Source organism: Schistocerca nitens, chromosome 6 (genome assembly GCF_023898315.1).
Source record: "Schistocerca nitens isolate TAMUIC-IGC-003100 chromosome 6, iqSchNite1.1, whole genome shotgun sequence".
In the NCBI taxonomy this organism is placed as follows: Eukaryota; Metazoa; Arthropoda; class Insecta; order Orthoptera; family Acrididae; genus Schistocerca; species Schistocerca nitens.
In genome coordinates this window covers 115,501,941-115,527,698 of record NC_064619.1, presented here as the reverse complement: position 1 = coordinate 115,527,698, position 25,758 = coordinate 115,501,941, and the positions used below count along the sequence as shown (strand labels likewise).

The window sequence follows — 25,758 nt, the reverse complement described above, 5'->3', positions numbered from 1 at the left end:
TATACGTCGCGACTGCCATATGACAGGGCCTGTCTCTCGATGTCGATTTGTATTTGGTGTCTCTTAAGTGTCGATCTGCAGTGGGCCGCTGTTGGCCGAGAGACGTGCAGTCGCCTTACATGAAGCCCCATGGGCAACGCCAGTGCCACTGTGGACAACAGCATACTGTAGCCAGAGAGAGGAGCCGAAAGGCGCATTTCGCAGTCGAGCCACGCTATCCCACAAGCTGTGCACTAGGACAGGATTGTGCAGACCGCAAACTTCTGGTGGCCCGACGCTCGTCGTCGATCGTAAGGGCGAAACAGTCAAGAGATTTGGAAAACGGCAATGTGGACACCCCCTGCAGCAGCTGGGTGCCAAATCCGATATCTGGTCGAGGGCTGCAAGATTCAGTATGATGAAGTGACAATTCGGGGATAGCTCACAAACGCTAAGCTGCCGCCTTCTTAGCTCAGTGGTAGAGCACTGGTCTCGTAAACCAGGGGTCGTGAGTTCGAACCTCACAGAAGGCATTCATTTTTTTAACCTTCCTGCAAGGAGCGGAGCTATCTCGAGCAGCATCTAACACATGGCAGTACACTGAATGAAAGGGATGTTCTACAGCCTATGAAAAGTATTCTACTGGCCTCAGAGGTTTTCTGAATGCATAGGCACAACAGTGGTTTGTATGCATTTTGTAGTATAATGTCATGCTTGGCGATGTCATTCGTGTACGAGCCTCGCTACAGTGTGCATGCACGTTATCCATGTGAAGAGGCGCAAGCAGATGCTACCATTCTGCGAGATTCCTGCAGAAGGTATACGAATTGCGTTGATATACAGAGCACAAGTGAGCCAAATTCAAGGCCTCCGTGGCGCAATCGGCTAGCGCGTTCGGCTGTTAACCGAAAGGTTGGTGGTTCGAGCCCACCCGGGGGCGAAATCGTTTTAACCGGCACCGAGGTGAGGACATACGTCAACTTTGTTAGAGATACACAGCTAGCGTGACAATTTGGCTGTGTTTGAGTGATGCCACAGAGCCTTATACACATTCAGCCAAGTGACACTGTAGGTAAAAACATGGCCCTACACAGACGTTCTACTCTTTTCCTATTTATTCGTCATGTGTGCACTGCAGTAGAGCGACGCCCACTACAAAAGACGTATTCTTTACATTCAATTTCAGCGTATACGTCGCGACTGCCATATGACAGGGCCTGTCTCTCGATGTCGATTTGTATTTGGTGTCTCTTAAGTGTCGATCTGCAGTGGGCCGCTGTTGGCCGAGAGACGTGCAGTCGCCTTACATGAAGCCCCATGGGCAACGCCAGTGCCACTGTGGACAACAGCATACTGTAGCCAGAGAGAGGAGCCGAAAGGCGCATTTCGCAGTCGAGCCACGCTATCCCACAAGCTGTGCACTAGGACAGGATTGTGCAGACCGCAAACTTCTGGTGGCCCGACGCTCGTCGTCGATCGTAAGGGCGAAACAGTCAAGAGATTTGGAAAACGGCAATGTGGACACCCCCTGCAGCAGCTGTGTGCCAAATCCGATATCTGGTCGAGGGCTGCAAGATTCAGTATGATGAAGTGACAATTCGGGGATAGCTCACAAACGCTAAGCTGCCGCCTTCTTAGCTCAGTGGTAGAGCACTGGTCTCGTAAACCAGGGGTCGTGAGTTCGAACCTCACAGAAGGCATTCATTTTTTTAACCTTCCTGCAAGGAGCGGAGCTATCTCGAGCAGCATCTAACACATGGCAGTACACTGAATGAAAGGGATGTTCTACAGCCTATGAAAAGTATTCTACTGGCCTCAGAGGTTTTCTGAATGCATAGGCACAACAGTGGTTTGTATGCATTTTGTAGTATAATGTCATGCTTGGCGATGTCATTCGTGTACGAGCCTCGCTACAGTGTGCATGCACGTTATCCATGTGAAGAGGCGCAAGCAGATGCTACCATTCTGCGAGATTCCTGCAGAAGGTATACGAATTGCGTTGATATACAGAGCACAAGTGAGCCAAATTCAAGGCCTCCGTGGCGCAATCGGCTAGCGCGTTCGGCTGTTAACCGAAAGGTTGGTGGTTCGAGCCACCCGGGGGCGAAATCGTTTTAACCGGCACCGAGGTGAGGACATACGTCAACTTTGTTAGAGATACACAGCTAGCGTGACAATTTGGCTGTGTTTGAGTGATGCCACAGAGCCTTATACACATTCAGCCAAGTGACACTGTAGGTAAAAACATGGCCCTACACAGACGTTCTACTCTTTTCCTATTTATTCGTCATGTGTGCACTGCAGTAGAGCGACGCCCACTACAAAAGACGTATTCTTTACATTCAATTTCAGCGTATACGTCGCGACTGCCATATGACAGGGCCTGTCTCTCGATGTCGATTTGTATTTGGTGTCTCTTAAGTGTCGATCTGCAGTGGGCCGCTGTTGGCCGAGAGACGTGCAGTCGCCTTACATGAAGCCCCATGGGCAACGCCAGTGCCACTGTGGACAACAGCATACTGTAGCCAGAGAGAGGAGCCGAAAGGCGCATTTCGCAGTCGAGCCACGCTATCCCACAAGCTGTGCACTAGGACAGGATTGTGCAGACCGCAAACTTCTGGTGGCCCGACGCTCGTCGTCGATCGTAAGGGCGAAACAGTCAAGAGATTTGGAAAACGGCAATGTGGACACCCCCTGCAGCAGCTGTGTGCCAAATCCGATATCTGGTCGAGGGCTGCAAGATTCAGTATGATGAAGTGACAATTCGGGGATAGCTCACAAACGCTAAGCTGCCGCCTTCTTAGCTCAGTGGTAGAGCACTGGTCTCGTAAACCAGGGGTCGTGAGTTCGAACCTCACAGAAGGCATTCATTTTTTAACCTTCCTGCAAGGAGCGGAGCTATCTCGAGCAGCATCTAACACATGGCAGTACACTGAATGAAAGGGATGTTCTACAGCCTATGAAAAGTATTCTACTGGCCTCAGAGGTTTTCTGAATGCATAGGCACAACAGTGGTTTGTATGCATTTTGTAGTATAATGTCATGCTTGGCGATGTCATTCGTGTACGAGCCTCGCTACAGTGTGCATGCACGTTATCCATGTGAAGAGGCGCAAGCAGATGCTACCATTCTGCGAGATTCCTGCAGAAGGTATACGAATTGCGTTGATATACAGAGCACAAGTGAGCCAAATTCAAGGCCTCCGTGGCGCAATCGGCTAGCGCGTTCGGCTGTTAACCGAAAGGTTGGTGGTTCGAGCCCACCCGGGGGCGAAATCGTTTTAACCGGCACCGAGGTGAGGACATACGTCAACTTTGTTAGAGATACACAGCTAGCGTGACAATTTGGCTGTGTTTGAGTGATGCCACAGAGCCTTATACACATTCAGCCAAGTGACACTGTAGGTAAAAACATGGCCCTACACAGACGTTCTACTCTTTTCCTATTTATTCGTCATGTGTGCACTGCAGTAGAGCGACGCCCACTACAAAAGACGTATTCTTTACATTCAATTTCAGCGTATACGTCGCGACTGCCATATGACAGGGCCTGTCTCTCGATGTCGATTTGTATTTGGTGTCTCTTAAGTGTCGATCTGCAGTGGGCCGCTGTTGGCCGAGAGACGTGCAGTCGCCTTACATGAAGCCCCATGGGCAACGCCAGTGCCACTGTGGACAACAGCATACTGTAGCCAGAGAGAGGAGCCGAAAGGCGCATTTCGCAGTCGAGCCACGCTATCCCACAAGCTGTGCACTAGGACAGGATTGTGCAGACCGCAAACTTCTGGTGGCCCGACGCTCGTCGTCGATCGTAAGGGCGAAACAGTCAAGAGATTTGGAAAACGGCAATGTGGACACCCCCTGCAGCAGCTGTGTGCCAAATCCGATATCTGGTCGAGGGCTGCAAGATTCAGTATGATGAAGTGACAATTCGGGGATAGCTCACAAACGCTAAGCTGCCGCCTTCTTAGCTCAGTGGTAGAGCACTGGTCTCGTAAACCAGGGGTCGTGAGTTCGAACCTCACAGAAGGCATTCATTTTTTTAACCTTCCTGCAAGGAGCGGAGCTATCTCGAGCAGCATCTAACACATGGCAGTACACTGAATGAAAGGGATGTTCTACAGCCTATGAAAAGTATTCTACTGGCCTCAGAGGTTTTCTGAATGCATAGGCACAACAGTGGTTTGTATGCATTTTGTAGTATAATGTCATGCTTGGCGATGTCATTCGTGTACGAGCCTCGCTACAGTGTGCATGCACGTTATCCATGTGAAGAGGCGCAAGCAGATGCTACCATTCTGCGAGATTCCTGCAGAAGGTATACGAATTGCGTTGATATACAGAGCACAAGTGAGCCAAATTCAAGGCCTCCGTGGCGCAATCGGCTAGCGCGTTCGGCTGTTAACCGAAAGGTTGGTGGTTCGAGCCCACCCGGGGGCGAAATCGTTTTAACCGGCACCGAGGTGAGGACATACGTCAACTTTGTTAGAGATACACAGCTAGCGTGACAATTTGGCTGTGTTTGAGTGATGCCACAGAGCCTTATACACATTCAGCCAAGTGACACTGTAGGTAAAAACATGGCCCTACACAGACGTTCTACTCTTTTCCTATTTATTCGTCATGTGTGCACTGCAGTAGAGCGACGCCCACTACAAAAGACGTATTCTTTACATTCAATTTCAGCGTATACGTCGCGACTGCCATATGACAGGGCCTGTCTCTCGATGTCGATTTGTATTTGGTGTCTCTTAAGTGTCGATCTGCAGTGGGCCGCTGTTGGCCGAGAGACGTGCAGTCGCCTTACATGAAGCCCCATGGGCAACGCCAGTGCCACTGTGGACAACAGCATACTGTAGCCAGAGAGAGGAGCCGAAAGGCGCATTTCGCAGTCGAGCCACGCTATCCCACAAGCTGTGCACTAGGACAGGATTGTGCAGACCGCAAACTTCTGGTGGCCCGACGCTCGTCGTCGATCGTAAGGGCGAAACAGTCAAGAGATTTGGAAAACGGCAATGTGGACACCCCCTGCAGCAGCTGTGTGCCAAATCCGATATCTGGTCGAGGGCTGCAAGATTCAGTATGATGAAGTGACAATTCGGGGATAGCTCACAAACGCTAAGCTGCCGCCTTCTTAGCTCAGTGGTAGAGCACTGGTCTCGTAAACCAGGGGTCGTGAGTTCGAACCTCACAGAAGGCATTCATTTTTTTAACCTTCCTGCAAGGAGCGGAGCTATCTCGAGCAGCATCTAACACATGGCAGTACACTGAATGAAAGGGATGTTCTACAGCCTATGAAAAGTATTCTACTGGCCTCAGAGGTTTTCTGAATGCATAGGCACAACAGTGGTTTGTATGCATTTTGTAGTATAATGTCATGCTTGGCGATGTCATTCGTGTACGAGCCTCGCTACAGTGTGCATGCACGTTATCCATGTGAAGAGGCGCAAGCAGATGCTACCATTCTGCGAGATTCCTGCAGAAGGTATACGAATTGCGTTGATATACAGAGCACAAGTGAGCCAAATTCAAGGCCTCCGTGGCGCAATCGGCTAGCGCGTTCGGCTGTTAACCGAAAGGTTGGTGGTTCGAGCCCACCCGGGGGCGAAATCGTTTTAACCGGCACCGAGGTGAGGACATACGTCAACTTTGTTAGAGATACACAGCTAGCGTGACAATTTGGCTGTGTTTGAGTGATGCCACAGAGCCTTATACACATTCAGCCAAGTGACACTGTAGGTAAAAACATGGCCCTACACAGACGTTCTACTCTTTTCCTATTTATTCGTCATGTGTGCACTGCAGTAGAGCGACGCCCACTACAAAAGACGTATTCTTTACATTCAATTTCAGCGTATACGTCGCGACTGCCATATGACAGGGCCTGTCTCTCGATGTCGATTTGTATTTGGTGTCTCTTAAGTGTCGATCTGCAGTGGGCCGCTGTTGGCCGAGAGACGTGCAGTCGCCTTACATGAAGCCCCATGGGCAACGCCAGTGCCACTGTGGACAACAGCATACTGTAGCCAGAGAGAGGAGCCGAAAGGCGCATTTCGCAGTCGAGCCACGCTATCCCACAAGCTGTGCACTAGGACAGGATTGTGCAGACCGCAAACTTCTGGTGGCCCGACGCTCGTCGTCGATCGTAAGGGCGAAACAGTCAAGAGATTTGGAAAACGGCAATGTGGACACCCCCTGCAGCAGCTGGGTGCCAAATCCGATATCTGGTCGAGGGCTGCAAGATTCAGTATGATGAAGTGACAATTCGGGGATAGCTCACAAACGCTAAGCTGCCGCCTTCTTAGCTCAGTGGTAGAGCACTGGTCTCGTAAACCAGGGGTCGTGAGTTCGAACCTCACAGAAGGCATTCATTTTTTTAACCTTCCTGCAAGGAGCGGAGCTATCTCGAGCAGCATCTAACACATGGCAGTACACTGAATGAAAGGGATGTTCTACAGCCTATGAAAAGTATTCTACTGGCCTCAGAGGTTTTCTGAATGCATAGGCACAACAGTGGTTTGTATGCATTTTGTAGTATAATGTCATGCTTGGCGATGTCATTCGTGTACGAGCCTCGCTACAGTGTGCATGCACGTTATCCATGTGAAGAGGCGCAAGCAGATGCTACCATTCTGCGAGATTCCTGCAGAAGGTATACGAATTGCGTTGATATACAGAGCACAAGTGAGCCAAATTCAAGGCCTCCGTGGCGCAATCGGCTAGCGCGTTCGGCTGTTAACCGAAAGGTTGGTGGTTCGAGCCCACCCGGGGGCGAAATCGTTTTAACCGGCACCGAGGTGAGGACATACGTCAACTTTGTTAGAGATACACAGCTAGCGTGACAATTTGGCTGTGTTTGAGTGATGCCACAGAGCCTTATACACATTCAGCCAAGTGACACTGTAGGTAAAAACATGGCCCTACACAGACGTTCTACTCTTTTCCTATTTATTCGTCATGTGTGCACTGCAGTAGAGCGACGCCCACTACAAAAGACGTATTCTTTACATTCAATTTCAGCGTATACGTCGCGACTGCCATATGACAGGGCCTGTCTCTCGATGTCGATTTGTATTTGGTGTCTCTTAAGTGTCGATCTGCAGTGGGCCGCTGTTGGCCGAGAGACGTGCAGTCGCCTTACATGAAGCCCCATGGGCAACGCCAGTGCCACTGTGGACAACAGCATACTGTAGCCAGAGAGAGGAGCCGAAAGGCGCATTTCGCAGTCGAGCCACGCTATCCCACAAGCTGTGCACTAGGACAGGATTGTGCAGACCGCAAACTTCTGGTGGCCCGACGCTCGTCGTCGATCGTAAGGGCGAAACAGTCAAGAGATTTGGAAAACGGCAATGTGGACACCCCCTGCAGCAGCTGGGTGCCAAATCCGATATCTGGTCGAGGGCTGCAAGATTCAGTATGATGAAGTGACAATTCGGGGATAGCTCACAAACGCTAAGCTGCCGCCTTCTTAGCTCAGTGGTAGAGCACTGGTCTCGTAAACCAGGGGTCGTGAGTTCGAACCTCACAGAAGGCATTCATTTTTTTAACCTTCCTGCAAGGAGCGGAGCTATCTCGAGCAGCATCTAACACATGGCAGTACACTGAATGAAAGGGATGTTCTACAGCCTATGAAAAGTATTCTACTGGCCTCAGAGGTTTTCTGAATGCATAGGCACAACAGTGGTTTGTATGCATTTTGTAGTATAATGTCATGCTTGGCGATGTCATTCGTGTACGAGCCTCGCTACAGTGTGCATGCACGTTATCCATGTGAAGAGGCGCAAGCAGATGCTACCATTCTGCGAGATTCCTGCAGAAGGTATACGAATTGCGTTGATATACAGAGCACAAGTGAGCCAAATTCAAGGCCTCCGTGGCGCAATCGGCTAGCGCGTTCGGCTGTTAACCGAAAGGTTGGTGGTTCGAGCCCACCCGGGGGCGAAATCGTTTTAACCGGCACCGAGGTGAGGACATACGTCAACTTTGTTAGAGATACACAGCTAGCGTGACAATTTGGCTGTGTTTGAGTGATGCCACAGAGCCTTATACACATTCAGCCAAGTGACACTGTAGGTAAAAACATGGCCCTACACAGACGTTCTACTCTTTTCCTATTTATTCGTCATGTGTGCACTGCAGTAGAGCGACGCCCACTACAAAAGACGTATTCTTTACATTCAATTTCAGCGTATACGTCGCGACTGCCATATGACAGGGCCTGTCTCTCGATGTCGATTTGTATTTGGTGTCTCTTAAGTGTCGATCTGCAGTGGGCCGCTGTTGGCCGAGAGACGTGCAGTCGCCTTACATGAAGCCCCATGGGCAACGCCAGTGCCACTGTGGACAACAGCATACTGTAGCCAGAGAGAGGAGCCGAAAGGCGCATTTCGCAGTCGAGCCACGCTATCCCACAAGCTGTGCACTAGGACAGGATTGTGCAGACCGCAAACTTCTGGTGGCCCGACGCTCGTCGTCGATCGTAAGGGCGAAACAGTCAAGAGATTTGGAAAACGGCAATGTGGACACCCCCTGCAGCAGCTGTGTGCCAAATCCGATATCTGGTCGAGGGCTGCAAGATTCAGTATGATGAAGTGACAATTCGGGGATAGCTCACAAACGCTAAGCTGCCGCCTTCTTAGCTCAGTGGTAGAGCACTGGTCTCGTAAACCAGGGGTCGTGAGTTCGAACCTCACAGAAGGCATTCATTTTTTTAACCTTCCTGCAAGGAGCGGAGCTATCTCGAGCAGCATCTAACACATGGCAGTACACTGAATGAAAGGGATGTTCTACAGCCTATGAAAAGTATTCTACTGGCCTCAGAGGTTTTCTGAATGCATAGGCACAACAGTGGTTTGTATGCATTTTGTAGTATAATGTCATGCTTGGCGATGTCATTCGTGTACGAGCCTCGCTACAGTGTGCATGCACGTTATCCATGTGAAGAGGCGCAAGCAGATGCTACCATTCTGCGAGATTCCTGCAGAAGGTATACGAATTGCGTTGATATACAGAGCACAAGTGAGCCAAATTCAAGGCCTCCGTGGCGCAATCGGCTAGCGCGTTCGGCTGTTAACCGAAAGGTTGGTGGTTCGAGCCCACCCGGGGGCGAAATCGTTTTAACCGGCACCGAGGTGAGGACATACGTCAACTTTGTTAGAGATACACAGCTAGCGTGACAATTTGGCTGTGTTTGAGTGATGCCACAGAGCCTTATACACATTCAGCCAAGTGACACTGTAGGTAAAAACATGGCCCTACACAGACGTTCTACTCTTTTCCTATTTATTCGTCATGTGTGCACTGCAGTAGAGCGACGCCCACTACAAAAGACGTATTCTTTACATTCAATTTCAGCGTATACGTCGCGACTGCCATATGACAGGGCCTGTCTCTCGATGTCGATTTGTATTTGGTGTCTCTTAAGTGTCGATCTGCAGTGGGCCGCTGTTGGCCGAGAGACGTGCAGTCGCCTTACATGAAGCCCCATGGGCAACGCCAGTGCCACTGTGGACAACAGCATACTGTAGCCAGAGAGAGGAGCCGAAAGGCGCATTTCGCAGTCGAGCCACGCTATCCCACAAGCTGTGCACTAGGACAGGATTGTGCAGACCGCAAACTTCTGGTGGCCCGACGCTCGTCGTCGATCGTAAGGGCGAAACAGTCAAGAGATTTGGAAAACGGCAATGTGGACACCCCCTGCAGCAGCTGGGTGCCAAATCCGATATCTGGTCGAGGGCTGCAAGATTCAGTATGATGAAGTGACAATTCGGGGATAGCTCACAAACGCTAAGCTGCCGCCTTCTTAGCTCAGTGGTAGAGCACTGGTCTCGTAAACCAGGGGTCGTGAGTTCGAACCTCACAGAAGGCATTCATTTTTTTAACCTTCCTGCAAGGAGCGGAGCTATCTCGAGCAGCATCTAACACATGGCAGTACACTGAATGAAAGGGATGTTCTACAGCCTATGAAAAGTATTCTACTGGCCTCAGAGGTTTTCTGAATGCATAGGCACAACAGTGGTTTGTATGCATTTTGTAGTATAATGTCATGCTTGGCGATGTCATTCGTGTACGAGCCTCGCTACAGTGTGCATGCACGTTATCCATGTGAAGAGGCGCAAGCAGATGCTACCATTCTGCGAGATTCCTGCAGAAGGTATACGAATTGCGTTGATATACAGAGCACAAGTGAGCCAAATTCAAGGCCTCCGTGGCGCAATCGGCTAGCGCGTTCGGCTGTTAACCGAAAGGTTGGTGGTTCGAGCCCACCCGGGGGCGAAATCGTTTTAACCGGCACCGAGGTGAGGACATACGTCAACTTTGTTAGAGATACACAGCTAGCGTGACAATTTGGCTGTGTTTGAGTGATGCCACAGAGCCTTATACACATTCAGCCAAGTGACACTGTAGGTAAAAACATGGCCCTACACAGACGTTCTACTCTTTTCCTATTTATTCGTCATGTGTGCACTGCAGTAGAGCGACGCCCACTACAAAAGACGTATTCTTTACATTCAATTTCAGCGTATACGTCGCGACTGCCATATGACAGGGCCTGTCTCTCGATGTCGATTTGTATTTGGTGTCTCTTAAGTGTCGATCTGCAGTGGGCCGCTGTTGGCCGAGAGACGTGCAGTCGCCTTACATGAAGCCCCATGGGCAACGCCAGTGCCACTGTGGACAACAGCATACTGTAGCCAGAGAGAGGAGCCGAAAGGCGCATTTCGCAGTCGAGCCACGCTATCCCACAAGCTGTGCACTAGGACAGGATTGTGCAGACCGCAAACTTCTGGTGGCCCGACGCTCGTCGTCGATCGTAAGGGCGAAACAGTCAAGAGATTTGGAAAACGGCAATGTGGACACCCCCTGCAGCAGCTGTGTGCCAAATCCGATATCTGGTCGAGGGCTGCAAGATTCAGTATGATGAAGTGACAATTCGGGGATAGCTCACAAACGCTAAGCTGCCGCCTTCTTAGCTCAGTGGTAGAGCACTGGTCTCGTAAACCAGGGGTCGTGAGTTCGAACCTCACAGAAGGCATTCATTTTTTTAACCTTCCTGCAAGGAGCGGAGCTATCTCGAGCAGCATCTAACACATGGCAGTACACTGAATGAAAGGGATGTTCTACAGCCTATGAAAAGTATTCTACTGGCCTCAGAGGTTTTCTGAATGCATAGGCACAACAGTGGTTTGTATGCATTTTGTAGTATAATGTCATGCTTGGCGATGTCATTCGTGTACGAGCCTCGCTACAGTGTGCATGCACGTTATCCATGTGAAGAGGCGCAAGCAGATGCTACCATTCTGCGAGATTCCTGCAGAAGGTATACGAATTGCGTTGATATACAGAGCACAAGTAAGCCAAATTCAAGGCCTCCGTGGCGCAATCGGCTAGCGCGTTCGGCTGTTAACCGAAAGGTTGGTGGTTCGAGCCCACCCGGGGGCGAAATCGTTTTAACCGGCACCGAGGTGAGGACATACGTCAACTTTGTTAGAGATACACAGCTAGCGTGACAATTTGGCTGTGTTTGAGTGATGCCACAGAGCCTTATACACATTCAGCCAAGTGACACTGTAGGTAAAAACATGGCCCTACACAGACGTTCTACTCTTTTCCTATTTATTCGTCATGTGTGCACTGCAGTAGAGCGACGCCCACTACAAAAGACGTATTCTTTACATTCAATTTCAGCGTATACGTCGCGACTGCCATATGACAGGGCCTGTCTCTCGATGTCGATTTGTATTTGGTGTCTCTTAAGTGTCGATCTGCAGTGGGCCGCTGTTGGCCGAGAGACGTGCAGTCGCCTTACATGAAGCCCCATGGGCAACGCCAGTGCCACTGTGGACAACAGCATACTGTAGCCAGAGAGAGGAGCCGAAAGGCGCATTTCGCAGTCGAGCCACGCTATCCCACAAGCTGTGCACTAGGACAGGATTGTGCAGACCGCAAACTTCTGGTGGCCCGACGCTCGTCGTCGATCGTAAGGGCGAAACAGTCAAGAGATTTGGAAAACGGCAATGTGGACACCCCCTGCAGCAGCTGGGTGCCAAATCCGATATCTGGTCGAGGGCTGCAAGATTCAGTATGATGAAGTGACAATTCGGGGATAGCTCACAAACGCTAAGCTGCCGCCTTCTTAGCTCAGTGGTAGAGCACTGGTCTCGTAAACCAGGGGTCGTGAGTTCGAACCTCACAGAAGGCATTCATTTTTTTAACCTTCCTGCAAGGAGCGGAGCTATCTCGAGCAGCATCTAACACATGGCAGTACACTGAATGAAAGGGATGTTCTACAGCCTATGAAAAGTATTCTACTGGCCTCAGAGGTTTTCTGAATGCATAGGCACAACAGTGGTTTGTATGCATTTTGTAGTATAATGTCATGCTTGGCGATGTCATTCGTGTACGAGCCTCGCTACAGTGTGCATGCACGTTATCCATGTGAAGAGGCGCAAGCAGATGCTACCATTCTGCGAGATTCCTGCAGAAGGTATACGAATTGCGTTGATATACAGAGCACAAGTGAGCCAAATTCAAGGCCTCCGTGGCGCAATCGGCTAGCGCGTTCGGCTGTTAACCGAAAGGTTGGTGGTTCGAGCCCACCCGGGGGCGAAATCGTTTTAACCGGCACCGAGGTGAGGACATACGTCAACTTTGTTAGAGATACACAGCTAGCGTGACAATTTGGCTGTGTTTGAGTGATGCCACAGAGCCTTATACACATTCAGCCAAGTGACACTGTAGGTAAAAACATGGCCCTACACAGACGTTCTACTCTTTTCCTATTTATTCGTCATGTGTGCACTGCAGTAGAGCGACGCCCACTACAAAAGACGTATTCTTTACATTCAATTTCAGCGTATACGTCGCGACTGCCATATGACAGGGCCTGTCTCTCGATGTCGATTTGTATTTGGTGTCTCTTAAGTGTCGATCTGCAGTGGGCCGCTGTTGGCCGAGAGACGTGCAGTCGCCTTACATGAAGCCCCATGGGCAACGCCAGTGCCACTGTGGACAACAGCATACTGTAGCCAGAGAGAGGAGCCGAAAGGCGCATTTCGCAGTCGAGCCACGCTATCCCACAAGCTGTGCACTAGGACAGGATTGTGCAGACCGCAAACTTCTGGTGGCCCGACGCTCGTCGTCGATCGTAAGGGCGAAACAGTCAAGAGATTTGGAAAACGGCAATGTGGACACCCCCTGCAGCAGCTGGGTGCCAAATCCGATATCTGGTCGAGGGCTGCAAGATTCAGTATGATGAAGTGACAATTCGGGGATAGCTCACAAACGCTAAGCTGCCGCCTTCTTAGCTCAGTGGTAGAGCACTGGTCTCGTAAACCAGGGGTCGTGAGTTCGAACCTCACAGAAGGCATTCATTTTTTTAACCTTCCTGCAAGGAGCGGAGCTATCTCGAGCAGCATCTAACACATGGCAGTACACTGAATGAAAGGGATGTTCTACAGCCTATGAAAAGTATTCTACTGGCCTCAGAGGTTTTCTGAATGCATAGGCACAACAGTGGTTTGTATGCATTTTGTAGTATAATGTCATGCTTGGCGATGTCATTCGTGTACGAGCCTCGCTACAGTGTGCATGCACGTTATCCATGTGAAGAGGCGCAAGCAGATGCTACCATTCTGCGAGATTCCTGCAGAAGGTATACGAATTGCGTTGATATACAGAGCACAAGTGAGCCAAATTCAAGGCCTCCGTGGCGCAATCGGCTAGCGCGTTCGGCTGTTAACCGAAAGGTTGGTGGTTCGAGCCCACCCGGGGGCGAAATCGTTTTAACCGGCACCGAGGTGAGGACATACGTCAACTTTGTTAGAGATACACAGCTAGCGTGACAATTTGGCTGTGTTTGAGTGATGCCACAGAGCCTTATACACATTCAGCCAAGTGACACTGTAGGTAAAAACATGGCCCTACACAGACGTTCTACTCTTTTCCTATTTATTCGTCATGTGTGCACTGCAGTAGAGCGACGCCCACTACAAAAGACGTATTCTTTACATTCAATTTCAGCGTATACGTCGCGACTGCCATATGACAGGGCCTGTCTCTCGATGTCGATTTGTATTTGGTGTCTCTTAAGTGTCGATCTGCAGTGGGCCGCTGTTGGCCGAGAGACGTGCAGTCGCCTTACATGAAGCCCCATGGGCAACGCCAGTGCCACTGTGGACAACAGCATACTGTAGCCAGAGAGAGGAGCCGAAAGGCGCATTTCGCAGTCGAGCCACGCTATCCCACAAGCTGTGCACTAGGACAGGATTGTGCAGACCGCAAACTTCTGGTGGCCCGACGCTCGTCGTCGATCGTAAGGGCGAAACAGTCAAGAGATTTGGAAAACGGCAATGTGGACACCCCCTGCAGCAGCTGGGTGCCAAATCCGATATCTGGTCGAGGGCTGCAAGATTCAGTATGATGAAGTGACAATTCGGGGATAGCTCACAAACGCTAAGCTGCCGCCTTCTTAGCTCAGTGGTAGAGCACTGGTCTCGTAAACCAGGGGTCGTGAGTTCGAACCTCACAGAAGGCATTCATTTTTTTAACCTTCCTGCAAGGAGCGGAGCTATCTCGAGCAGCATCTAACACATGGCAGTACACTGAATGAAAGGGATGTTCTACAGCCTATGAAAAGTATTCTACTGGCCTCAGAGGTTTTCTGAATGCATAGGCACAACAGTGGTTTGTATGCATTTTGTAGTATAATGTCATGCTTGGCGATGTCATTCGTGTACGAGCCTCGCTACAGTGTGCATGCACGTTATCCATGTGAAGAGGCGCAAGCAGATGCTACCATTCTGCGAGATTCCTGCAGAAGGTATACGAATTGCGTTGATATACAGAGCACAAGTGAGCCAAATTCAAGGCCTCCGTGGCGCAATCGGCTAGCGCGTTCGGCTGTTAACCGAAAGGTTGGTGGTTCGAGCCCACCCGGGGGCGAAATCGTTTTAACCGGCACCGAGGTGAGGACATACGTCAACTTTGTTACAGATACACAGCTAGCGTGACAATTTGGCTGTGTTTGAGTGATGCCACAGAGCCTTATACACATTCAGCCAAGTGACACTGTAGGTAAAAACATGGCCCTACACAGACGTTCTACTCTTTTCCTATTTATTCGTCATGTGTGCACTGCAGTAGAGCGACGCCCACTACAAAAGACGTATTCTTTACATTCAATTTCAGCGTATACGTCGCGACTGCCATATGACAGGGCCTGTCTCTCGATGTCGATTTGTATTTGGTGTCTCTTAAGTGTCGATCTGCAGTGGGCCGCTGTTGGCCGAGAGACGTGCAGTCGCCTTACATGAAGCCCCATGGGCAACGCCAGTGCCACTGTGGACAACAGCATACTGTAGCCAGAGAGAGGAGCCGAAAGGCGCATTTCGCAGTCGAGCCACGCTATCCCACAAGCTGTGCACTAGGACAGGATTGTGCAGACCGCAAACTTCTGGTGGCCCGACGCTCGTCGTCGATCGTAAGGGCGAAACAGTCAAGAGATTTGGAAAACGGCAATGTGGACACCCCCTGCAGCAGCTGTGTGCCAAATCCGATATCTGGTCGAGGGCTGCAAGATTCAGTATGATGAAGTGACAATTCGGGGATAGCTCACAAACGCTAAGCTGCCGCCTTCTTAGCTCAGTGGTAGAGCACTGGTCTCGTAAACCAGGGGTCGTGAGTTCGAACCTCACAGAAGGCATTCATTTTTTTAACCTTCCTGCAAGGAGCGGAGCTATCTCGAGCAGCATCTAACACATGGCAGTACACTGAATGAAAGGGATGTTCTACAGCCTATGAAAAGTATTCTACTGGCCTCAGAGGTTTTCTGAATGCATAGGCACAACAGTGGTTTGTATGCATTTTGTAGTATAATGTCATGCTTGGCGATGTCATTCGTGTACGAGCCTCGCTACAGTGTGCATGCACGTTATCCATGTGAAGAGGCGCAAGCAGATGCTACCATTCTGCGAGATTCCTGCAGAAGGTATACGAATTGCGTTGATATACAGAGCACAAGTAAGCCAAATTCAAGGCCTCCGTGGCGCAATCGGCTAGCGCGTTCGGCTGTTAACCGAAAGGTTGGTGGTTCGAGCCCACCCGGGGGCGAAATCGTTTTAACCGGCACCGAGGTGAGGACATACGTCAACTTTGTTAGAGATACACAGCTAGCGTGACAATTTGGCTGTGTTTGAGTGATGCCACAGAGCCTTATACACATTCAGCCAAGTGACACTGTAGGTAAAAACATGGCCCTACACAGACGTTCTACTCTTTTCCTATTTATTCGTCATGTGTGCACTGCAGTAGAGCGACGCCCACTACAAAAGACGTATTCTTTACATTCAATTTCAGCGTATACGTCGCGACTGCCATATGACAGGGCCTGTCTCTCGATGTCGATTTGTATTTGGTGTCTCTTAAGTGTCGATCTGCAGTGGGCCGCTGTTGGCCGAGAGACGTGCAGTCGCCTTACATGAAGCCCCATGGGCAACGCCAGTGCCACTGTGGACAACAGCATACTGTAGCCAGAGAGAGGAGCCGAAAGGCGCATTTCGCAGTCGAGCCACGCTATCCCACAAGCTGTGCACTAGGACAGGATTGTGCAGACCGCAAACTTCTGGTGGCCCGACGCTCGTCGTCGATCGTAAGGGCGAAACAGTCAAGAGATTTGGAAAACGGCAATGTGGACACCCCCTGCAGCAGCTGGGTGCCAAATCCGATATCTGGTCGAGGGCTGCAAGATTCAGTATGATGAAGTGACAATTCGGGGATAGCTCACAAACGCTAAGCTGCCGCCTTCTTAGCTCAGTGGTAGAGCACTGGTCTCGTAAACCAGGGGTCGTGAGTTCGAACCTCACAGAAGGCATTCATTTTTTTAACCTTCCTGCAAGGAGCGGAGCTATCTCGAGCAGCATCTAACACATGGCAGTACACTGAATGAAAGGGATGTTCTACAGCCTATGAAAAGTATTCTACTGGCCTCAGAGGTTTTCTGAATGCATAGGCACAACAGTGGTTTGTATGCATTTTGTAGTATAATGTCATGCTTGGCGATGTCATTCGTGTACGAGCCTCGCTACAGTGTGCATGCACGTTATCCATGTGAAGAGGCGCAAGCAGATGCTACCATTCTGCGAGATTCCTGCAGAAGGTATACGAATTGCGTTGATATACAGAGCACAAGTGAGCCAAATTCAAGGCCTCCGTGGCGCAATCGGCTAGCGCGTTCGGCTGTTAACCGAAAGGTTGGTGGTTCGAGCCCACCCGGGGGCGAAATCGTTTTAACCGGCACCGAGGTGAGGACATACGTCAACTTTGTTAGAGATACACAGCTAGCGTGACAATTTGGCTGTGTTTGAGTGATGCCACAGAGCCTTATACACATTCAGCCAAGTGACACTGTAGGTAAAAACATGGCCCTACACAGACGTTCTACTCTTTTCCTATTTATTCGTCATGTGTGCACTGCAGTAGAGCGACGCCCACTACAAAAGACGTATTCTTTACATTCAATTTCAGCGTATACGTCGCGACTGCCATATGACAGGGCCTGTCTCTCGATGTCGATTTGTATTTGGTGTCTCTTAAGTGTCGATCTGCAGTGGGCCGCTGTTGGCCGAGAGACGTGCAGTCGCCTTACATGAAGCCCCATGGGCAACGCCAGTGCCACTGTGGACAACAGCATACTGTAGCCAGAGAGAGGAGCCGAAAGGCGCATTTCGCAGTCGAGCCACGCTATCCCACAAGCTGTGCACTAGGACAGGATTGTGCAGACCGCAAACTTCTGGTGGCCCGACGCTCGTCGTCGATCGTAAGGGCGAAACAGTCAAGAGATTTGGAAAACGGCAATGTGGACACCCCCTGCAGCAGCTGTGTGCCAAATCCGATATCTGGTCGAGGGCTGCAAGATTCAGTATGATGAAGTGACAATTCGGGGATAGCTCACAAACGCTAAGCTGCCGCCTTCTTAGCTCAGTGGTAGAGCACTGGTCTCGTAAACCAGGGGTCGTGAGTTCGAACCTCACAGAAGGCATTCATTTTTTTAACCTTCCTGCAAGGAGCGGAGCTATCTCGAGCAGCATCTAACACATGGCAGTACACTGAATGAAAGGGATGTTCTACAGCCTATGAAAAGTATTCTACTGGCCTCAGAGGTTTTCTGAATGCATAGGCACAACAGTGGTTTGTATGCATTTTGTAGTATAATGTCATGCTTGGCGATGTCATTCGTGTACGAGCCTCGCTACAGTGTGCATGCACGTTATCCATGTGAAGAGGCGCAAGCAGATGCTACCATTCTGCGAGATTCCTGCAGAAGGTATACGAATTGCGTTGATATACAGAGCACAAGTGAGCCAAATTCAAGGCCTCCGTGGCGCAATCGGCTAGCGCGTTCGGCTGTTAACCGAAAGGTTGGTGGTTCGAGCCCACCCGGGGGCGAAATCGTTTTAACCGGCACCGAGGTGAGGACATACGTCAACTTTGTTAGAGATACACAGCTAGCGTGACAATTTGGCTGTGTTTGAGTGATGCCACAGAGCCTTATACACATTCAGCCAAGTGACACTGTAGGTAAAAACATGGCCCTACACAGACGTTCTACTCTTTTCCTATTTATTCGTCATGTGTGCACTGCAGTAGAGCGACGCCCACTACAAAAGACGTATTCTTTACATTCAATTTCAGCGTATACGTCGCGACTGCCATATGACAGGGCCTGTCTCTCGATGTCGATTTGTATTTGGTGTCTCTTAAGTGTCGATCTGCAGTGGGCCGCTGTTGGCCGAGAGACGTGCAGTCGCCTTACATGAAGCCCCATGGGCAACGCCAGTGCCACTGTGGACAACAGCATACTGTAGCCAGAGAGAGGAGCCGAAAGGCGCATTTCGCAGTCGAGCCACGCTATCCCACAAGCTGTGCACTAGGACAGGATTGTGCAGACCGCAAACTTCTGGTGGCCCGACGCTCGTCGTCGATCGTAAGGGCGAAACAGTCAAGAGATTTGGAAAACGGCAATGTGGACACCCCCTGCAGCAGCTGGGTGCCAAATCCGATATCTGGTCGAGGGCTGCAAGATTCAGTATGATGAAGTGACAATTCGGGGATAGCTCACAAACGCTAAGCTGCCGCCTTCTTAGCTCAGTGGTAGAGCACTGGTCTCGTAAACCAGGGGTCGTGAGTTCGAACCTCACAGAAGGCATTCATTTTTTTAACCTTCCTGCAAGGAGCGGAGCTATCTCGAGCAGCATCTAACACATGGCAGTACACTGAATGAAAGGGATGTTCTACAGCCTATGAAAAGTATTCTACTGGCCTCAGAGGTTTTCTGAATGCATAGGCACAACAGTGGTTTGTATGCATTTTGTAGTATAATGTCATGCTTGGCGATGTCATTCGTGTACGAGCCTCGCTACAGTGTGCATGCACGTTATCCATGTGAAGAGGCGCAAGCAGATGCTACCATTCTGCGAGATTCCTGCAGAAGGTATACGAATTGCGTTGATATACAGAGCACAAGTGAGCCAAATTCAAGGCCTCCGTGGCGCAATCGGCTAGCGCGTTCGGCTGTTAACCGAAAGGTTGGTGGTTCGAGCCCACCCGGGGGCGAAATCGTTTTAACCGGCACCGAGGTGAGGACATACGTCAACTTTGTTAGAGATACACAGCTAGCGTGACAATTTGGCTGTGTTTGAGTGATGCCACAGAGCCTTATACACATTCAGCCAAGTGACACTGTAGGTAAAAACATGGCCCTACACAGACGTTCTACTCTTTTCCTATTTATTCGTCATGTGTGCACTGCAGTAGAGCGACGCCCACTACAAAAGACGTATTCTTTACATTCAATTTCAGCGTATACGTCGCGACTGCCATATGACAGGGCCTGTCTCTCGATGTCGATTTGTATTTGGTGTCTCTTAAGTGTCGATCTGCAGTGGGCCGCTGTTGGCCGAGAGACGTGCAGTCGCCTTACATGAAGCCCCATGGGCAACGCCAGTGCCACTGTGGACAACAGCATACTGTAGCCAGAGAGAGGAGCCGAAAGGCGCATTTCGCAGTCGAGCCACGCTATCCCACAAGCTGTGCACTAGGACAGGATTGTGCAGACCGCAAACTTCTGGTGGCCCGACGCTCGTCGTCGATCGTAAGGGCGAAACAGTCAAGAGATTTGGAAAACGGCAATGTGGACACCCCCTGCAGCAGCTGGGTGCCAAATCCGATATCTGGTCGAGGGCTGCAAGATTCAGTATGATGAAGTGACAATTCGGGGATAGCTCACAAACGCTAAGCTGCCGCCTTCTTAGCTCAGTGGTAGAGCACTGGTCTCGTAAACCAGGGGTCGTGAGTTCGAACCTCACAGAAGGCATTCATTTTTTTAACCTTCCTGCAAGGAGCGGAGCTATCTCGAGCAGCATCTAACACATGGCAGTACACTGAATGAAAGGGATGTTCTACAGCCTATGAAAAGTATTCTACTGGCCTCAGAGGTTTTCTGAATGCATAGGCACAACAGTGGTTTGTATGCATTTTGTAGTATAATGTCATGCTTGGCGATGTCATTCGTGTACGAGCCTCGCTACAGTGTGCATGCACGTTATCCATGTGAAGAGGCGCAAGCAGATGCTACCATTCTGCGAGATTCCTGCAGAAGGTATACGAATTGCGTTGATATACAGAGCACAAGTGAGCCAAATTCAAGGCCTCCGTGGCGCAATCGGCTAGCGCGTTCGGCTGTTAACCGAAAGGTTGGTGGTTCGAGCCCACCCGGGGGCGAAATCGTTTTAACCGGCACCGAGGTGAGGACATACGTCAACTTTGTTAGAGATACACAGCTAGCGTGACAATTTGGCTGTGTTTGAGTGATGCCACAGAGCCTTATACACATTCAGCCAAGTGACACTGTAGGTAAAAACATGGCCCTACACAGACGTTCTACTCTTTTCCTATTTATTCGTCATGTGTGCACTGCAGTAGAGCGACGCCCACTACAAAAGACGTATTCTTTACATTCAATTTCAGCGTATACGTCGCGACTGCCATATGACAGGGCCTGTCTCTCGATGTCGATTTGTATTTGGTGTCTCTTAAGTGTCGATCTGCAGTGGGCCGCTGTTGGCCGAGAGACGTGCAGTCGCCTTACATGAAGCCCCATGGGCAACGCCAGTGCCACTGTGGACAACAGCATACTGTAGCCAGAGAGAGGAGCCGAAAGGCGCATTTCGCAGTCGAGCCACGCTATCCCACAAGCTGTGCACTAGGACAGGATTGTGCAGACCGCAAACTTCTGGTGGCCCGACGCTCGTCGTCGATCGTAAGGGCGAAACAGTCAAGAGATTTGGAAAACGGCAATGTGGACACCCCCTGCAGCAGCTGGGTGCCAAATCCGATATCTGGTCGAGGGCTGCAAGATTCAGTATGATGAAGTGACAATTCGGGGATAGCTCACAAACGCTAAGCTGCCGCCTTCTTAGCTCAGTGGTAGAGCACTGGTCTCGTAAACCAGGGGTCGTGAGTTCGAACCTCACAGAAGGCATTCATTTTTTTAACCTTCCTGCAAGGAGCGGAGCTATCTCGAGCAGCATCTAACACATGGCAGTACACTGAATGAAAGGGATGTTCTACAGCCTATGAAAAGTATTCTACTGGCCTCAGAGGTTTTCTGAATGCATAGGCACAACAGTGGTTTGTATGCATTTTGTAGTATAATGTCATGCTTGGCGATGTCATTCGTGTACGAGCCTCGCTACAGTGTGCATGCACGTTATCCATGTGAAGAGGCGCAAGCAGATGCTACCATTCTGCGAGATTCCTGCAGAAGGTATACGAATTGCGTTGATATACAGAGCACAAGTGAGCCAAATTCAAGGCCTCCGTGGCGCAATCGGCTAGCGCGTTCGGCTGTTAACCGAAAGGTTGGTGGTTCGAGCCCACCCGGGGGCGAAATCGTTTTAACCGGCACCGAGGTGAGGACATACGTCAACTTTGTTAGAGATACACAGCTAGCGTGACAATTTGGCTGTGTTTGAGTGATGCCACAGAGCCTTATACACATTCAGCCAAGTGACACTGTAGGTAAAAACATGGCCCTACACAGACGTTCTACTCTTTTCCTATTTATTCGTCATGTGTGCACTGCAGTAGAGCGACGCCCACTACAAAAGACGTATTCTTTACATTCAATTTCAGCGTATACGTCGCGACTGCCATATGACAGGGCCTGTCTCTCGATGTCGATTTGTATTTGGTGTCTCTTAAGTGTCGATCTGCAGTGGGCCGCTGTTGGCCGAGAGACGTGCAGTCGCCTTACATGAAGCCCCATGGGCAACGCCAGTGCCACTGTGGACAACAGCATACTGTAGCCAGAGAGAGGAGCCGAAAGGCGCATTTCGCAGTCGAGCCACGCTATCCCACAAGCTGTGCACTAGGACAGGATTGTGCAGACCGCAAACTTCTGGTGGCCCGACGCTCGTCGTCGATCGTAAGGGCGAAACAGTCAAGAGATTTGGAAAACGGCAATGTGGACACCCCCTGCAGCAGCTGTGTGCCAAATCCGATATCTGGTCGAGGGCTGCAAGATTCAGTATGATGAAGTGACAATTCGGGGATAGCTCATAAACGCTAAGCTGCCGCCTTCTTAGCTCAGTGGTAGAGCACTGGTCTCGTAAACCAGGGGTCGTGAGTTCGAACCTCACAGAAGGCATTCATTTTTTTAACCTTCCTGCAAGGAGCGGAGCTATCTCGAGCAGCATCTAACACATGGCAGTACACTGAATGAAAGGGATGTTCTACAGCCTATGAAAAGTATTCTACTGGCCTCAGAGGTTTTCTGAATGCATAGGCACAACAGTGGTTTGTATGCATTTTGTAGTATAATGTCATGCTTGGCGATGTCATTCGTGTACGAGCCTCGCTACAGTGTGCATGCACGTTATCCATGTGAAGAGGCGCAAGCAGATGCTACCATTCTGCGAGATTCCTGCAGAAGGTATACGAATTGCGTTGATATACAGAGCACAAGTGAGCCAAATTCAAGGCCTCCGTGGCGCAATCGGCTAGCGCGTTCGGCTGTTAACCGAAAGGTTGGTGGTTCGAGCCCACCTGGGGGCGAAATCGTTTTAACCGGCACCGAGGTGAGGACATACGTCAACTTTGTTAGAGATACACAGCTAGCGTGACAATTTGGCTGTGTTTGAGTGATGCCACAGAGCCTTATACACATTCAGCCAAGTGACACTGTAGGTAAAAACATGGCCCTACACAGACGTTCTACTCTTTTCCTATTTATTCGTCATGTGTGCACTGCAGTAGAGCGACGCCCACTACAAAAGACGTATTCTTTACATTCAATTTCAGCGTATACGTCGCGACTGCCATATGACAGGGCCTGTCTCTCGATGTCGATTTGTATTTGGTGTCTCTTAAGTGTCGATCTGCAGTGGGCCGCTGTTGGCCGAGAGACGTGCAGTCGCCTTACATGAAGCCCCATGGGCAACGCCAGTGCCACTGTGGACAACAGCATACTGTAGCCAGAGAGAGGAGCCGAAAGGCGCATTTCGCAGTCGAGCCACGCTATCCCACAAGCTGTGCACTAGGACAGGATTGTGCAGACCGCAAACTTCTGGTGGCCCGACGCTCGTCGTCGATCGTAAGGGCGAAACAGTCAAGAGATTTGGAAAACGGCAATGTGGACACCCCCTGCAGCAGCTGGGTGCCAAATCCGATATCTGGTCGAGGGCTGCAAGATTCAGTATGATGAAGTGACAATTCGGGGATAGCTCACAAACGCTAAGCTGCCGCCTTCTTAGCTCAGTGGTAGAGCACTGGTCTCGTAAACCAGGGGTCGTGAGTTCGAACCTCACAGAAGGCATTCATTTTTTTAACCTTCCTGCAAGGAGCGGAGCTATCTCGAGCAGCATCTAACACATGGCAGTACACTGAATGAAAGGGATGTTCTACAGCCTATGAAAAGTATTCTACTGGCCTCAGAGGTTTTCTGAATGCATAGGCACAACAGTGGTTTGTATGCATTTTGTAGTATAATGTCATGCTTGGCGATGTCATTCGTGTACGAGCCTCGCTACAGTGTGCATGCACGTTATCCATGTGAAGAGGCGCAAGCAGATGCTACCATTCTGCGAGATTCCTGCAGAAGGTATACGAATTGCGTTGATATACAGAGCACAAGTGAGCCAAATTCAAGGCCTCCGTGGCGCAATCGGCTAGCGCGTTCGGCTGTTAACCGAAAGGTTGGTGGTTCGAGCCCACCCGGGGGCGAAATCGTTTTAACCGGCACCGAGGTGAGGACATACGTCAACTTTGTTAGAGATACACAGCTAGCGTGACAATTTGGCTGTGTTTGAGTGATGCCACAGAGCCTTATACACATTCAGCCAAGTGACACTGTAGGTAAAAACATGGCCCTACACAGACGTTCTACTCTTTTCCTATTTATTCGTCATGTGTGCACTGCAGTAGAGCGACGCCCACTACAAAAGACGTATTCTTTACATTCAATTTCAGCGTATACGTCGCGACTGCCATATGACAGGGCCTGTCTCTCGATGTCGATTTGTATTTGGTGTCTCTTAAGTGTCGATCTGCAGTGGGCCGCTGTTGGCCGAGAGACGTGCAGTCGCCTTACATGAAGCCCCATGGGCAACGCCAGTGCCACTGTGGACAACAGCATACTGTAGCCAGAGAGAGGAGCCGAAAGGCGCATTTCGCAGTCGAGCCACGCTATCCCACAAGCTGTGCACTAGGACAGGATTGTGCAGACCGCAAACTTCTGGTGGCCCGACGCTCGTCGTCGATCGTAAGGGCGAAACAGTCAAGAGATTTGGAAAACGGCAATGTGGACACCCCCTGCAGCAGCTGGGTGCCAAATCCGATATCTGGTCGAGGGCTGCAAGATTCAGTATGATGAAGTGACAATTCGGGGATAGCTCACAAACGCTAAGCTGCCGCCTTCTTAGCTCAGTGGTAGAGCACTGGTCTCGTAAACCAGGGGTCGTGAGTTCGAACCTCACAGAAGGCATTCATTTTTTTAACCTTCCTGCAAGGAGCGGAGCTATCTCGAGCAGCATCTAACACATGGCAGTACACTGAATGAAAGGGATGTTCTACAGCCTATGAAAAGTATTCTACTGGCCTCAGAGGTTTTCTGAATGCATAGGCACAACAGTGGTTTGTATGCATTTTGTAGTATAATGTCATGCTTGGCGATGTCATTCGTGTACGAGCCTCGCTACAGTGTGCATGCACGTTATCCATGTGAAGAGGCGCAAGCAGATGCTACCATTCTGCGAGATTCCTGCAGAAGGTATACGAATTGCGTTGATATACAGAGCACAAGTGAGCCAAATTCAAGGCCTCCGTGGCGCAATCGGCTAGCGCGTTCGGCTGTTAACCGAAAGGTTGGTGGTTCGAGCCCACCCGGGGGCGAAATCGTTTTAACCGGCACCGAGGTGAGGACATACGTCAACTTTGTTAGAGATACACAGCTAGCGTGACAATTTGGCTGTGTTTGAGTGATGCCACAGAGCCTTATACACATTCAGCCAAGTGACACTGTAGGTAAAAACATGGCCCTACACAGACGTTCTACTCTTTTCCTATTTATTCGTCATGTGTGCACTGCAGTAGAGCGACGCCCACTACAAAAGACGTATTCTTTACATTCAATTTCAGCGTATACGTCGCGACTGCCATATGACAGGGCCTGTCTCTCGATGTCGATTTGTATTTGGTGTCTCTTAAGTGTCGATCTGCAGTGGGC

The 25,758-nt window shown here is 50.2% G+C and overlaps 44 non-coding genes across 44 annotated transcripts; all 44 read left to right on the top strand.

The window, feature by feature from the left end:
* Positions 1-440: 440 nt before the first annotated feature.
* On the top strand, positions 441-512 carry Trnat-cgu (transfer RNA threonine (anticodon CGU)). The gene has a single exon. It is a non-coding gene; the product is annotated as a tRNA-Thr (tRNA).
* A 333-nt stretch (positions 513-845) lies between these two features.
* On the top strand, positions 846-919 carry Trnan-guu (transfer RNA asparagine (anticodon GUU)). Its single transcript has one exon. It is a non-coding gene; the product is annotated as a tRNA-Asn (tRNA).
* A 688-nt stretch (positions 920-1,607) lies between these two features.
* On the top strand, positions 1,608-1,679 carry Trnat-cgu (transfer RNA threonine (anticodon CGU)). Its single transcript has one exon. It is a non-coding gene; the product is annotated as a tRNA-Thr (tRNA).
* Positions 1,680-2,012: 333 nt separating this feature from the next.
* On the top strand, positions 2,013-2,085 carry Trnan-guu (transfer RNA asparagine (anticodon GUU)). The gene has a single exon. It is a non-coding gene; the product is annotated as a tRNA-Asn (tRNA).
* A 688-nt stretch (positions 2,086-2,773) lies between these two features.
* On the top strand, positions 2,774-2,845 carry Trnat-cgu (transfer RNA threonine (anticodon CGU)). Its single transcript has one exon. It is a non-coding gene; the product is annotated as a tRNA-Thr (tRNA).
* A 332-nt stretch (positions 2,846-3,177) lies between these two features.
* Trnan-guu (transfer RNA asparagine (anticodon GUU)) lies at positions 3,178-3,251 on the top strand. The gene has a single exon. It is a non-coding gene; the product is annotated as a tRNA-Asn (tRNA).
* Positions 3,252-3,939: 688 nt separating this feature from the next.
* Trnat-cgu (transfer RNA threonine (anticodon CGU)) lies at positions 3,940-4,011 on the top strand. Its single transcript has one exon. It is a non-coding gene; the product is annotated as a tRNA-Thr (tRNA).
* Positions 4,012-4,344: 333 nt separating this feature from the next.
* Trnan-guu (transfer RNA asparagine (anticodon GUU)) lies at positions 4,345-4,418 on the top strand. The gene has a single exon. It is a non-coding gene; the product is annotated as a tRNA-Asn (tRNA).
* A 688-nt stretch (positions 4,419-5,106) lies between these two features.
* Trnat-cgu (transfer RNA threonine (anticodon CGU)) lies at positions 5,107-5,178 on the top strand. The gene has a single exon. It is a non-coding gene; the product is annotated as a tRNA-Thr (tRNA).
* Positions 5,179-5,511: 333 nt separating this feature from the next.
* Positions 5,512-5,585, top strand: Trnan-guu (transfer RNA asparagine (anticodon GUU)). The gene has a single exon. It is a non-coding gene; the product is annotated as a tRNA-Asn (tRNA).
* A 688-nt stretch (positions 5,586-6,273) lies between these two features.
* Positions 6,274-6,345, top strand: Trnat-cgu (transfer RNA threonine (anticodon CGU)). Its single transcript has one exon. It is a non-coding gene; the product is annotated as a tRNA-Thr (tRNA).
* Positions 6,346-6,678: 333 nt separating this feature from the next.
* On the top strand, positions 6,679-6,752 carry Trnan-guu (transfer RNA asparagine (anticodon GUU)). Its single transcript has one exon. It is a non-coding gene; the product is annotated as a tRNA-Asn (tRNA).
* Positions 6,753-7,440: 688 nt separating this feature from the next.
* Positions 7,441-7,512, top strand: Trnat-cgu (transfer RNA threonine (anticodon CGU)). Its single transcript has one exon. It is a non-coding gene; the product is annotated as a tRNA-Thr (tRNA).
* Positions 7,513-7,845: 333 nt separating this feature from the next.
* On the top strand, positions 7,846-7,919 carry Trnan-guu (transfer RNA asparagine (anticodon GUU)). The gene has a single exon. It is a non-coding gene; the product is annotated as a tRNA-Asn (tRNA).
* Positions 7,920-8,607: 688 nt separating this feature from the next.
* Trnat-cgu (transfer RNA threonine (anticodon CGU)) lies at positions 8,608-8,679 on the top strand. Its single transcript has one exon. It is a non-coding gene; the product is annotated as a tRNA-Thr (tRNA).
* A 333-nt stretch (positions 8,680-9,012) lies between these two features.
* Positions 9,013-9,086, top strand: Trnan-guu (transfer RNA asparagine (anticodon GUU)). The gene has a single exon. It is a non-coding gene; the product is annotated as a tRNA-Asn (tRNA).
* Positions 9,087-9,774: 688 nt separating this feature from the next.
* On the top strand, positions 9,775-9,846 carry Trnat-cgu (transfer RNA threonine (anticodon CGU)). The gene has a single exon. It is a non-coding gene; the product is annotated as a tRNA-Thr (tRNA).
* A 333-nt stretch (positions 9,847-10,179) lies between these two features.
* On the top strand, positions 10,180-10,253 carry Trnan-guu (transfer RNA asparagine (anticodon GUU)). Its single transcript has one exon. It is a non-coding gene; the product is annotated as a tRNA-Asn (tRNA).
* A 688-nt stretch (positions 10,254-10,941) lies between these two features.
* On the top strand, positions 10,942-11,013 carry Trnat-cgu (transfer RNA threonine (anticodon CGU)). The gene has a single exon. It is a non-coding gene; the product is annotated as a tRNA-Thr (tRNA).
* A 333-nt stretch (positions 11,014-11,346) lies between these two features.
* On the top strand, positions 11,347-11,420 carry Trnan-guu (transfer RNA asparagine (anticodon GUU)). The gene has a single exon. It is a non-coding gene; the product is annotated as a tRNA-Asn (tRNA).
* A 688-nt stretch (positions 11,421-12,108) lies between these two features.
* Trnat-cgu (transfer RNA threonine (anticodon CGU)) lies at positions 12,109-12,180 on the top strand. Its single transcript has one exon. It is a non-coding gene; the product is annotated as a tRNA-Thr (tRNA).
* A 333-nt stretch (positions 12,181-12,513) lies between these two features.
* Positions 12,514-12,587, top strand: Trnan-guu (transfer RNA asparagine (anticodon GUU)). Its single transcript has one exon. It is a non-coding gene; the product is annotated as a tRNA-Asn (tRNA).
* A 688-nt stretch (positions 12,588-13,275) lies between these two features.
* On the top strand, positions 13,276-13,347 carry Trnat-cgu (transfer RNA threonine (anticodon CGU)). Its single transcript has one exon. It is a non-coding gene; the product is annotated as a tRNA-Thr (tRNA).
* Positions 13,348-13,680: 333 nt separating this feature from the next.
* Trnan-guu (transfer RNA asparagine (anticodon GUU)) lies at positions 13,681-13,754 on the top strand. Its single transcript has one exon. It is a non-coding gene; the product is annotated as a tRNA-Asn (tRNA).
* A 688-nt stretch (positions 13,755-14,442) lies between these two features.
* On the top strand, positions 14,443-14,514 carry Trnat-cgu (transfer RNA threonine (anticodon CGU)). The gene has a single exon. It is a non-coding gene; the product is annotated as a tRNA-Thr (tRNA).
* A 333-nt stretch (positions 14,515-14,847) lies between these two features.
* On the top strand, positions 14,848-14,921 carry Trnan-guu (transfer RNA asparagine (anticodon GUU)). The gene has a single exon. It is a non-coding gene; the product is annotated as a tRNA-Asn (tRNA).
* Positions 14,922-15,609: 688 nt separating this feature from the next.
* On the top strand, positions 15,610-15,681 carry Trnat-cgu (transfer RNA threonine (anticodon CGU)). Its single transcript has one exon. It is a non-coding gene; the product is annotated as a tRNA-Thr (tRNA).
* A 333-nt stretch (positions 15,682-16,014) lies between these two features.
* Trnan-guu (transfer RNA asparagine (anticodon GUU)) lies at positions 16,015-16,088 on the top strand. Its single transcript has one exon. It is a non-coding gene; the product is annotated as a tRNA-Asn (tRNA).
* Positions 16,089-16,776: 688 nt separating this feature from the next.
* On the top strand, positions 16,777-16,848 carry Trnat-cgu (transfer RNA threonine (anticodon CGU)). The gene has a single exon. It is a non-coding gene; the product is annotated as a tRNA-Thr (tRNA).
* A 333-nt stretch (positions 16,849-17,181) lies between these two features.
* On the top strand, positions 17,182-17,255 carry Trnan-guu (transfer RNA asparagine (anticodon GUU)). The gene has a single exon. It is a non-coding gene; the product is annotated as a tRNA-Asn (tRNA).
* Positions 17,256-17,943: 688 nt separating this feature from the next.
* Trnat-cgu (transfer RNA threonine (anticodon CGU)) lies at positions 17,944-18,015 on the top strand. Its single transcript has one exon. It is a non-coding gene; the product is annotated as a tRNA-Thr (tRNA).
* Positions 18,016-18,348: 333 nt separating this feature from the next.
* On the top strand, positions 18,349-18,422 carry Trnan-guu (transfer RNA asparagine (anticodon GUU)). Its single transcript has one exon. It is a non-coding gene; the product is annotated as a tRNA-Asn (tRNA).
* A 688-nt stretch (positions 18,423-19,110) lies between these two features.
* Trnat-cgu (transfer RNA threonine (anticodon CGU)) lies at positions 19,111-19,182 on the top strand. Its single transcript has one exon. It is a non-coding gene; the product is annotated as a tRNA-Thr (tRNA).
* Positions 19,183-19,515: 333 nt separating this feature from the next.
* Trnan-guu (transfer RNA asparagine (anticodon GUU)) lies at positions 19,516-19,589 on the top strand. The gene has a single exon. It is a non-coding gene; the product is annotated as a tRNA-Asn (tRNA).
* Positions 19,590-20,277: 688 nt separating this feature from the next.
* Positions 20,278-20,349, top strand: Trnat-cgu (transfer RNA threonine (anticodon CGU)). The gene has a single exon. It is a non-coding gene; the product is annotated as a tRNA-Thr (tRNA).
* Positions 20,350-20,682: 333 nt separating this feature from the next.
* Positions 20,683-20,756, top strand: Trnan-guu (transfer RNA asparagine (anticodon GUU)). The gene has a single exon. It is a non-coding gene; the product is annotated as a tRNA-Asn (tRNA).
* A 688-nt stretch (positions 20,757-21,444) lies between these two features.
* Trnat-cgu (transfer RNA threonine (anticodon CGU)) lies at positions 21,445-21,516 on the top strand. The gene has a single exon. It is a non-coding gene; the product is annotated as a tRNA-Thr (tRNA).
* Positions 21,517-21,849: 333 nt separating this feature from the next.
* On the top strand, positions 21,850-21,923 carry Trnan-guu (transfer RNA asparagine (anticodon GUU)). Its single transcript has one exon. It is a non-coding gene; the product is annotated as a tRNA-Asn (tRNA).
* Positions 21,924-22,611: 688 nt separating this feature from the next.
* On the top strand, positions 22,612-22,683 carry Trnat-cgu (transfer RNA threonine (anticodon CGU)). The gene has a single exon. It is a non-coding gene; the product is annotated as a tRNA-Thr (tRNA).
* Positions 22,684-23,016: 333 nt separating this feature from the next.
* On the top strand, positions 23,017-23,090 carry Trnan-guu (transfer RNA asparagine (anticodon GUU)). Its single transcript has one exon. It is a non-coding gene; the product is annotated as a tRNA-Asn (tRNA).
* Positions 23,091-23,778: 688 nt separating this feature from the next.
* On the top strand, positions 23,779-23,850 carry Trnat-cgu (transfer RNA threonine (anticodon CGU)). The gene has a single exon. It is a non-coding gene; the product is annotated as a tRNA-Thr (tRNA).
* Positions 23,851-24,183: 333 nt separating this feature from the next.
* Positions 24,184-24,257, top strand: Trnan-guu (transfer RNA asparagine (anticodon GUU)). Its single transcript has one exon. It is a non-coding gene; the product is annotated as a tRNA-Asn (tRNA).
* Positions 24,258-24,945: 688 nt separating this feature from the next.
* On the top strand, positions 24,946-25,017 carry Trnat-cgu (transfer RNA threonine (anticodon CGU)). The gene has a single exon. It is a non-coding gene; the product is annotated as a tRNA-Thr (tRNA).
* Positions 25,018-25,350: 333 nt separating this feature from the next.
* Positions 25,351-25,424, top strand: Trnan-guu (transfer RNA asparagine (anticodon GUU)). The gene has a single exon. It is a non-coding gene; the product is annotated as a tRNA-Asn (tRNA).
* Positions 25,425-25,758: the final 334 nt, after the last annotated feature.